Below are 12,030 nucleotides of genomic sequence, written 5' to 3' on the forward strand. Positions count from 1 at the left end.
ATTTTTTTTAGTCTTTATTTTTAAAAGTCCCCTGTAATCTTTCTATTTTTAAATGCCATTTGTCTGTTTCCATTTTTTTTTTTTTTCCATTTTGGACTTTTAACAAAGACATTATTGCTTCCAAAATCGCAGTTATTCAGTGGACATGTGAGAATGACAGTATTGCTTACCAAAGGTGAGCCCGTACACTAATGTGGCTCCCAATTAGAAAATAAACAGCGGCCAACTTAGAAACACAGCTGCAGAGGAGTAGCCATAGAGTCTCTGCTTTCCCTCATTCAAAGAATCATATGCTGCCAAAAGGAGGTTGGGGAGAAGAAACATTCAAAATGGTGGAGACACAAATGAAAAAAAATAGCAAATAGGCAACATTTACATGTAAACTTCATACAGATTCCTTGCAGCTTTTATATAGTCAAAACCTCCAAATAGACTTTTCTCCTTAGATAGCTCATGGGTTTTTTGGCGGGGCAAGAGTGTTTCATCTGAAGTGCTGGGAGAAACGTGAGTTGTACTATTGCAGCTTTATGGTTCTCTTGCTTTACAGAAATCCAACCAAATAAAGAAATGTGTCTAAATCACTCCTGAACTTCAATAAAGGTTTGCTTCTATTTTGCTTCTTACAATGTGCAAGAAATATCTTTGTCTGGACTGTTTTTTCTGTCCCAGATATCCACCTTTGAATATTTCAGATCTGCGTGAATTCCTACAGTCCCTTCACAATTTGTACAGACTTTTCTCATGGTATCAAGGTAGCAAATGCAAAAGCATCAGAGAGAAGATCTTATTAGGAGCTAAACTTTAATCCTTTGTAAATAGTTAACTAGAGAGCTGTGTGTATTATTTTGACAGATACATGCACTATGCCTCAAAGCCACTGTTACTTGAAAAATAGCAACATAAATCCATCTATCTGCATACTTCCCGTATTATTTACAGCTTAATACAATGCCCAAATGCATTCTGTGAAGTAGGTCCATGCTGTAACTGAGGTTTATTACTACAGACACACCACACAGACATATCCTAGCTATCTTTCAACTAGGGAAGCGTCAGCAGAAAATATGTGCGCAGGGGTTCAAGAAAACAGAGAATCTGAGGATGTATTTTGGCAGTAAGATGGCATCAATGCAGCTAGACTGCTGGACAGACTCTGCGGTTAAAGGTGGACTGGATAGGTCATATCTTAGTCTCAGCGCAGATAAACACTAAGAAATGAAAAAAAAAAATAAGAGGAGAAAGCAAGATTAACTAGTGTGGTGCCCCTTAATCTTTTTTTCTTCCCCCATTAGAGATGCATTGATTTTCAGAAACACCTAAGGACTGGCTTGCAGTCTGCTAATGACGTCTGCCAACAAGCAATGACAAGAATTACTTGTATGAGCCACCAACAGCTTATGGACTGGTGGCTAAATACCAGTGCACTAATGGCTTACTTGCTGGATCAGGAATTAGTCCAGGGCCTGAAGCTTCATCTTCAGCCAATGCTTTCTGTTCTTCATGTTTATACCTCCCTCAAAGCTTTTAAAGGCAGCTTTTCTAGCTCTTATTTCCTCTTACTTTTTCCTCTTGCAATGAAAGGACTGGCCCCTTTCAGCGTGGGCAGCAGATTTCTGTGCCCTTAAAGTGACTCATTGCATCAGAAACTTCCTCAGTAATGCCACAAGATGCCAAAAAGAAATCAAATGCAAGCACAATATATCACTAAATGGAGGAAAGGAGATGCTGTGAAGGGACATCACCTGAAACACGTTAAAGGAAGTATATGCATACATCATATCAACGAGTGTTAAGGGGAGAAAGAGGGGCTTTTTCCCATTCCAATGATCCAGTGTTTGGACCTTTCCTTTAAATACTTAGTATATTAGCAGCTCAGTCCTTTGTTGGATTTGTGTGGCCAAACCCTAGTAATGTTGCAGCTAAAAAAGTTGCATCATATGAAGACAGCTGAGGGCAAGCTAGAACAAAGCTGGAAGTAGAGGGAAGCTCAAAGGAAATAATAAAATGGAGTATTTCTTTTTTTGTACTCACTTGGGGCCAAATGGAATGATATTTTGCACACATAAATTCTTTGTTGAGTCAACGCCTTAATAAAACTAAACCATCTGATGCTTGTATTTCTTCCCAAGCTTGGTATATACCATACTGTCACTTGAAATGTTAACATCAAGGACTTTAAAGGTAGATTGATGGCCAAGGCAGGGACCTCTCTAAAGACTAGTGACCTTTCCTCCAAACCCTCCCTTTCCCAAAATGACCTAGAGCACTGATAAGGCCAGAACTCTACTTTGTGTAAGAAAATTTTGTGAATCAGATCTAAAGCAAGTCTTACACCATTTGGAAGTAGCTATATAGCCAGCACTATAGGGCCAGCCCCAAGACTAAAATCCATGGGTGGGGAAGCGTGCTGGTCAACAGCAAAATTCCTCAAAGGTCAGCTGAAACGCTACTATGTGAAGTGAACTCGTGACAGAGGCTAGCTGCTCTGATTTTGCAAGATTTTTGAATATTTATCCCTAAAGGTTCTCTTCTAAGCCCATAAGGTCTCTTAGGTCATAAGCCATGGCTTTCCTTTTGGCAGGAGGGAGGAGAAAGGGGAAAAGAAATGTATGCAAGACATTATAGGAACTTTAAAAAAAAAAAGTGTTTATGAGCTATCATTAAAAATTATTATTCTGAGTGTTGGGAGTAAACACTCTTTTAAATGCCACTAAACCCACCATTGCAGGATGTAATTCTGGTCTGACTTACACCATTCAACTCCTGTTTAACAGAATAAAGTTACTCTTATTTACGCCAGAGCAAGAGTGCAACTACCCCTTTATTCTTTAAAAAAATCCTCCCTACAGGGACCATTTCTTTTCTGATGCTTCCTTAATAAAGCAAGTTGGTATGTCCATTTGCGTACATATCATGGATGATCTGTTTATCGAGAAATGAAAGAACATTTCCTTCCAATTTCTGTTTTCCTTGTGATTGATATTAATTAGGTTTTCTGCAAAGCATGGCTTATCTTGAACCGAACCCAAAGTAGATGAATATGTTGCTGTGCAGTAAGATTTTCTTTTCTTGAAATGAAGAATGGGATGAAGATGCTTATCTGAGATCAAACAGGCTTCAGGTAGAGTTTACATCAGCAGCACTTTGAAATTCATTGTTAAAGTATAGTTGGTATCAATAAGGAAGGAGAACGGTACCCTGTATTGCGACTGCATTTATTAACTTATTTCCAGCAGCTAAAATGGAGAGCTGCCGTCTACCTCCAGTCGCATTCTTTTCTTCCCGAGATGAAAAAGGCAAGTATAGCTCATAATGAAAATTAATGGAATCCCTGAGAACAGCGTAAAAAAAACCCCACCGTTAAAAAGAAAAGTTTGTGAATTTCCTCTGAGGTCTAACGTTAGTACGCAGAGTTGAACAAAAGTTTGCAGTGTGAGGGCTGATAGCTTTCTCCGCTACCCGCTATGCCTCCTGTCTGTATGTCATGGTGAAGTGCTAGATAAGGATGCCCCAACCAGCGGGAGCTCGGGAGGTAACCCCGATTGCTCCAGCTCAGGTACCAAAAGCAGTGCAGCCATGCCTGGGCACCCCGCTGCCGAGACACCGTGACCTGTTTCTCAAAGTGGAACGCCACACTAACAGTCTTCCAGCGCTCGGTAGATCCTGTTTATACCTAATAATATAGTAGAGACTTATTCTGATCCTTACGTTTTAGGAAGGCTCTAGGTACGGATGCTAAATCTCTCTTTTCCGTAGTACTAGCCAATATCCTCTGCTGGTGTATTGTGAAATAGATCCAGTGACTTAATTTAATTCTCTCTTTACACCACAGTGATGCAGACTCTTTTTTCCCCTTCAGCTTCCCTACAATCCCCTGCTTAGCGGTGCTACAACTCCCTTCACCCCTCGCTGAGCTCTCTCTCCCGCTCCCGCCACCCGTCCAGCTATCGCCTTCTCCTCCCTGCGCTGCAGCGCGAGCCTCGGTGTTCTCAAATCACCTCTCTGCTAGAGCTTCACCAATCATACCATGGGCAAAACAGTTTGCACTGCTCTGTTTTGTACGAGTGCAGCTTATCCCAGTAGCGACATGTTTAAATCCCAGCTAAACCCTTCAATACTGTGGCCATGTATGACATGTGGCTAGATAGATGTATTACCCAGCAAGCGCCTCTCCTGCTCCAGGATTCCAAGAGGAAAGCTTTTGCCAGCTTCCAGCATCACTGCTTTTCTTCATCATCTTTTTTCCCCCCCTTCTCTTTTTAGCGGTGTCCATTTGTTCTCTGTACCAGTATTTTCACCACCGCTCTGCCAGTTATGGTAGCTACTAGCTTCTTAATAAAAGAGAATAGCTGCAAATTAGGGCTGCCATCTGGCTTTTATTATAAGAGAATGAGGCTTTTCCTATCCCTTATTTTTCTTGTACTAAAGAAATGCTGAAATAAAGAAACAATATGGTTTGAGGTTGGATTTTTTTTTTTTTGTCAGAGAGTCCCAGAAAGGGCCACCCCACTTTGCAGCTGAAAGAAGTGATTTAGTCTCCATGCTAAATCAGTCTTCGACTTCTCCTAAGCAGAGACAGCCAATTGTGCCTAATTGTGTGTGGTAGTTCAACGATATGGACTACTGTTCATTGGGGATTGAGCTGCTCATTTTAGTTAGGACCACAAATTGAACTCAAACCAAGGTCCCAAAGAATAAAGCATGGTGTTTTATACATTTAGTCATTCCTCCTTTCTTACCTGGCCCGTGAAATGAATCAGGGAAAGATTATTTTCTGGGTAAATTGGTAGTAAAACCCTGATGTAGACAGTTCCACAATTTGATTGCAGCCTGACTTCCACTTATTGAATATCACATCAAGCAGTGGTTCAAGGGTTTCATATGACAGCTTTAAAATCCGCAAAGTTTTCAAAGGTACTTACTACACTGTGATCAGGTCACAGATCTAAATGTCAGTGTTGTATGCCCGATTTGCACATTTCAAAACGATTTAGTAATTTTTTCATTTTATCTGCATGCATGAAGTGATTTAGAATACAGAAACAATTTGGAATCATATTTGGTTTGTAACAGTTCAATTAACTTAAGTGCTGAAACATGCTTCTTTCTTAGTAACTAGTTTAATTGGTTACTATTGCAAGAACAGGTTTTGAAAGAATGCCTAAAAGGCCAGGGGCAAGCTAAAGCCCACTCTAGAGAATCCATGCTCCTGCATAGGCATGTGTGAAAAAGAAATAGCAAACAGCCTTTGGGGTCACAGCATAGGGTATGATTGCCAGTGGGAAAAAGGACACGTAGCCTGAGCAAGAAATGGGCTGCGCAGCCACCACTCCTCTCCAACACAGTTACTCGTATAACCTCCAGTTCTCTTTGGCTAATTTTATTACTGTTCAATAAGCAAGAACGGTAGAGCGCAACGAGGTTAGAAAATCTTAATGGTTCGTTATACAACACATATATATTTAAACCGTGATCGGAGCGGTAAGTACGAAGGTAAGGTAAAATAACTTCTGAATGCGATTTACAGGACGTTAACATGTGCCAGTGGTAGGAAGTGTTTTGTCTAATTAATTTAAGGAAACATCTGCTTTTCTTTTGAAAGTCTGACTTTTATTTTGCTAGAGTCAGAAATTTTTATTTTTTTTTTTAAAGGATTTGCACTTTGAAACCTTTTTGCTTAGGTTTAAAAATAAAAAGGACATGTCTCTTCAGAGATGGCAAATCATCACGTACAATAATTCTGTCCTCTCACAGATGAATAAGGAAAAAATTTGCATGGATTTTTGCACCTCTGTATGACTGCAAAGGAGTGCCTGGGATTTGGGTGAGATTTTTAAATTTTATTTAGCTTTCCCTCACAAATCCACACAATAGCCCAGTGCAATGAAAAAACGAAAGCCTATGCTGGATTCTGGGCTGAAGAGAAGACTTGGGATTGCATTTATGTATTTTGAACTTTTTCAGCCACAAGATTTTTTGCTGCAGTAATCCAGCTTCAGTTTTTTCAGAGCACTGACTCTGCACCTACATTGCTGAATGTACAAGAAGCGATGTCATTCCTCTCTGAGATACCGGGAAGGAAATTTGAGGAGAAAGAGTAATGCCTTCACTGGGTCTCTGCTTATTGAAACGAAACTTTCTTCTCTTCTTTAAGAACGGGCAGGCTATTGAGTGCTATTTATTCAGCACGTAGAGGACTCATACTTCATATACAAGTATTTCAATGTAATTTCGTTGTAATACGACGTATTTCACTCATTTGTGAAATAAATGAGCCTGTGTTCTTCACTGCAGATAATGACCAACACACCTACTGCTAGGGGCTGAGGCGTGGTATGCCCCAAGAGCAGGTCTCGTTACATCTGATTTCACCCATCCAGATTTTAGGTCTCTAAGTCAGCCTCTGTGTTTCCTATGTAGTTAATGAAGAGAAATCAGCACCTCAAATGACAACCATTCGCCTCTGACCACTGTACAAGCTGCAAGGGCTATGAAGGTCAGTAAGCAGCACAAGAAGTCCACTGGTTGGGGGCAAGTCTAGGTACCCAGCTAGACTAATTCTGGTACAGCTCAGGCCAGGTGAAATAGAGCCAGTGTACAGGCTATATACTCAAGAAGCATATAGCCATTCATTCCTTCAAATGAGAAAGTATATTTTGATAAAAAAAAAAAAAAGGAACCAATATTGTTACCATAATCAAAAGTTCTCTATACCCTAGGCTTTCAGACAGTATATTAATAGATGACAATGATGTAATGTTGTACAGATGCAATATATAGCAATAAATGATGCAGGATAAACTTAGATTTCTAGAAAATAAGCCTGGAAAATCAGGATTATATTACATATATCCTTAATTCACTGCCAAGACCAATAAATTTGATATATGGGAATTACAGTTGCTTAATTCAATTTCCTGAATTAAGCAACTTCATTGTGAATAGGTATTAGCTGTAGGTTGCATTTTGATGAACTTCACTGAAATAGCAGTAACATAATTTTAAATATTGCTTTAAAGATTATTTCACTTTTCATTCATCAAAGAAAAATGTTTCATTGAGATAATAGCTGATTTTCAATTTGCCTTCTCCAGATTTCCAGTTTTACCACACCAAGCACTCAAAAACAACAGAGTAAAAAGCTGGGTTTTTAAAAGGAAGTCTCCTTTCTTTTTTTCACTGGGAAGAGGCAGATTCAAGAAATCAGTTGATGGACTGCCTTGAGGCATCTGTTTTGATCATGAGACTGAGAGAGGCGGGGCTTGTCGTAACTGGAGCCGCTGGGCTGGAGAGGAGCAGAGCCCTACGGGTCCATCAGTGATGGTGGGGGCTTCTCTTGGGGAGACCTTTGCAAAACTGTCAACACAGATATACCCAAATGCACGCTCACAGTGGAAATCTTTATCCATCGGTGGTATCAGTTCAGTTCCTGGCCTAAGGCACAAAACGAATCCTGGAGTCTGAGCCAGGAACAGTGACCTAAGTTGGACCAGATTGTGAAATTTTCCCATTCTTCAGGAGAAATAACCCCACCTGCTCCGTCAGGGGCCATGTTACAAGATAGATCAAAAGAGGAACATTAGATGAGAGCAGCAAAGTGTCTGTAGGCAGATCTAGGCCAATACTAGGGTGAATAAGAAGCTTTTACGACCCCAAAGATGGAGATGGTTGTCATATGGGAAACAGCAGAACCAAGGAGAAAATGAGGGAGAAACAAGCAGAGGGGGCACTGCAGGGGTTTTCAGCCTGTGGTCCCGAAACCCCCAGGTTACTTTCACGGGATATATGAAGGACAATTAAGGAAAGTAAGTATACATGCACTGGGTTAAGTTTAATAACAGAGGTGCCCGCACCTCCACTGGAAAATCCTTAGGGACTAAAAGTTGGCAAAAGCTGAAAAAGCTGGTTTTAGTGAAATGTGTTTCCAGCAGCCTGTTTTCCCCCATAACTGAACCCAAGTTTTGGTTCTGCTCCTTGGCCTAACACTTGGCCTTCATTTGCTTATGTAAATCAGGATGTTTAGTGTAACTTAGCATCATTGAAAAACAGTTGCCATCCAAATTAACATTCTGCCTTTCATTTTACACCAAAGCTGCTGGGCTTTTTTAGATAAACCCTGAATCAACTTAGCTGTAGTGTTTACGACTGAATGGATTCATTTTTTGGCAAAGTAGCCCTGATTCTCCAATAGCATAATGCCAGTAGCAATTCATATCTATCAGACCATCCTTGAGGGTCAGCTGTGGCTGTTCCTGTGGAAGATATTATGCAGCTCCTTCCAGAATTTGTTCTCCCTATTTAGTCTGGGAAAATTTTCAGTGTACAGACATACACATACATATGCATGTGTTTATATATACATACCGCTAGTATATTCCACTAGACACGAGTAGTTTTATTTTTAATTACCTTGTTAATTGCGCCATTTGTATATCTGCATTTTACCTACATATTGTCAGAAGGGAGCACCACAAGAAGTACAAAGAGAGGGAAAGTAAAACAACATACGACTACAAAAGGATGCCAAAAATTAATCCACATGAGGTTTTTAATTTCAGCTCTCCAGCCAAATGGGCTGGCTGGAGGCTCTGCTCTGCCCCATTACACGATTGCTACGAAGTTCGGCAAGGAGGCAGGAAAAGCCCTTTATTACAAATGCCCTAGGGAAATAGGTAAAAAAGAAATTATATAAATTATGTCTTTTCAAAGTAATATGATGAAAATGATATTGTAACTCTGAAGACTTCTGATGAACATTTTATCCTCAAAGAGCACTTAATTCACAAAAGAACCTCTTTAGCAAAGTAACCCAAAGCCTGGAGAAACAATATGAGCGTTTGCAAAGACTTTGTAGTATCACCAGAGAGGTCTAAATAAGAAGACTGTAAAGCATGAACATCTTTGGAACAAACTTGTCTTTGGGATCTCAGATAAAGCACTTTCCCAGAGCCTGGTTTTACAGTGATTTCATCAAGGAGGTGATTTCATCAAAAGCTAAAGGAAAGCTAGTGCAATGCTGAAGTGATAAAAACACAAGGAAGAGATTGTAAAGCCATTGAAGGGTGCAGCAGGGGTATCTTCAAATCTTTAAATACTTTTTCCCTTAATCACAGAATCACAGAATGTTTTGGGTTGGAAGGGACCCCTAGGGGTCATCTAGTCCAACCCCTCTGCAGTGAGCAGGGATACCGCTAACTAGATCAGGTTGCTCAGAGCCCCATCCAACCTGGCCTTGAATGTTTCCAGGGATGGGGCCTCCACTACCTCCCTGGGCAACCCGTTCCAATGTTTCACTACCCTCATTGTAAAGAATTTCTTCCTTATATCCGGTCTAAACTTACCCTGCTTCAAAAAGACAGGTCCTGCTTGACTACCCTGATCTCCTTCTACAACAGGATGACCCACTTTTCCATGTCCTTCTTATACTGAAGGCTCCAGAGCTGGACACAGTACTCTAGGTGAGGCCTCACCAGAGCAGAGTAGAGGGGCAGAATCACCTCCCTCAACCTGCTGGCCACGCTTCTCCTGATGCAGCCCAGAGTACGGTTGGCCTTCTGGGCTGCCAGCGCACATTGCCGGCTCATGTCCAGCTTTTCATCCACCAGCACCCCCAAGTCCCTCTCGGCAGGGGTGGGCTCGATCCTTTCTTCCCCCAGCCTGTACTGATGTTGGGGGTTACCCCAACCCAGGTGCAGGACTTCACACTTAGCCTTATTGAACCTCATGAGGTTCACACAGGCCCACCTCTCCAGCCTGTCCAGGTCTCTCTGGATGACATCCCATCCTTCTGGTGTGTCAGCTGCACCACTCAGTTTGGTAATAATAGACATTCAGTAGAACTGAGCAATTATTTCCCTTTACAGATCTGAACAGAAAGATTTCTTAAATGGGAGTAGATAGATCTTATTAAATAAATAGGATAGTGCCACATGTTGTAAATACAAAGTCAGATATAATCAAAAGAAATGACATTTGCTACTTACCCCTGAAGAGCTGCAGTAGTAACACTCAAAAACAGAGTGGGATTTTTGAATGCCAAACCTGCATATGACACAGCTCAAAGCTCAGACTCGAGAGGAACTGCTGGTGTGGGTGTCCTGGGTGCTCCTACAAAACCCAACCTGCAACCATTTTCTGCAAATCTGTAGCAATTTGAGGTGATCTGGGACGGCTGTGCTGAGAAGCCACCTGGTGTTGTTGCATCTAACATTAACTATTTCAGTTTAGAGATGCTGAAAAGTACCAAAGTGTGCTGGGATAAACAAACAAGCAAATAAATAGAGAAATGCATTCTTAAATATAGGAGCTGGGACAAATCCTTACAGGGTTATTACTGTGAACTGAATGTGTTGAAGAAGACTGATTCTTGGTTTATGACCAGGGATTGGAAATGATGTTTTAAATACTGCAGCCAGCTATGAATTTAATCATAGAACAAACATGGAAACAGGGGGAAAAAAAAAATCAAAGCCCTGTTCAGTTGCCAGATATAGCTTTGCATAAATGGAGGAAGGGGTTCATAGGAGTTTATTAGCTAAGAGTATCTGTGACCAGTGCACACATCTTGGACTGGCTGATACCATCCCAGATTTAAGGAAATGACAAGTTCCTTCAAGTGGTCCCTGATTGTACCTTCATGGTGCTAAGCCTGGGACTCTTTGGATCCCCAGGCCAGTTTCCACACCTGGGAAGGAGCCAAGGTGGTGTGGAAGTGTTTTGGACCCTACCGTGTCGGAGGCACAGGGGACCAGAAGAGTAATTTCAGCAGATGCTAGTTCAGCATGAGGGAAGAAACAGGTACCGCTGCTTTCCATCTTTTAACTGTCTGTGAGCTCACTGGGTTCAACTCAGAGGGTCTGAGTTTGCCCGCTACCAACAGCTTATAGAGCACACAAATCTGTTTCTAAATAACAGCTTAAGGAATAATTATTTCTTTTTTTTAGGCAGCCCTGAATTCAGTGACTGCAAAAATATAGAAAACAGGTTTGAGATGAATGATTAGAAACACTGAAAATACCATGAGTTAGGCAGGTCCTGCCTATCTCCTGACCAGTCTACAACCAACGCCGTGAATGCTGGTGAGCTGTCATGACGACAGAGCATTCCCTTTGTCTCCATTCGTGAAGGTGACCCAGGCAGGAAGGCTCTTTGCAATAATGTCAGCCAGGGTGCAAGCAGAATCAGAGGTTCTTGCTGGCCTGCAGGAAGTAATTCATCCACCACATAAGGATGTAGATACAGCCTACAGCCTTGTTTGGAGAGAAAACTATTACTGGAGTTTGTGTTTTATTGTAACAGATGAGTTCCTCAGTGATGAATCCCAGATGAGGCGTCTACATGCACATACATATTTTATATATGAGGGTAGTGATATGGATATATGCATATATACACACATATAAACATGCTTATCTGGTGTATATGCAAGTATGTGCATATGCTGGCTGAAGAACAGGCATGTCAGCAGGTTACTGAAGATTAAACACACCTTAAAAGGTTAAATGTTAAACAAGTCTTACAGCCTCGGTAAAGGAACCAAAGATCCGCATGACTTTTAGTTTGACCAAAGGAATAGTTTCCTTGGCATTACCTAAACCTGTGTGAGCAACATGGAGCAATGAAAATATTGCATAATGTTTCTTTCTGCACACAAGAAACAAATAGTTCAAGGGCCAGATACTGCCCTTGGCAGTATAAAGTAATAAAGGCAGACATAACCAGGAGAAAGAGAAAACATTTCCTATTCATCCAAGAAGAGCCACTCTAACAGGACTTGACAGTCCACTTTCCCATATTCAGAGGTACTTGAATTGACATTGTTAGTTCCGTAGCAAAGGACACAGACTCTGGAGCTGACCATACCCCCGCTTCACTATGTTCTCATTATCATCGAAAACTGTGACTGATTCTTCTAGAGATTCACCACTAACCAGCATAATAGCAGACGGATGTCCATGCGCTCTATTACTCTGGGTTTTGCACAGATCTTCAGATTATTGCCCTGTCCAGTTAAACCTAATTTTCTTCTTC

The sequence above is a fragment of the Egretta garzetta genome, unplaced genomic scaffold (assembly GCF_000687185.1).
Source record: "Egretta garzetta isolate BGI_Z169 unplaced genomic scaffold, ASM68718v1 scaffold151, whole genome shotgun sequence".
Classification (NCBI taxonomy): Eukaryota; Metazoa; Chordata; class Aves; order Pelecaniformes; family Ardeidae; genus Egretta; species Egretta garzetta.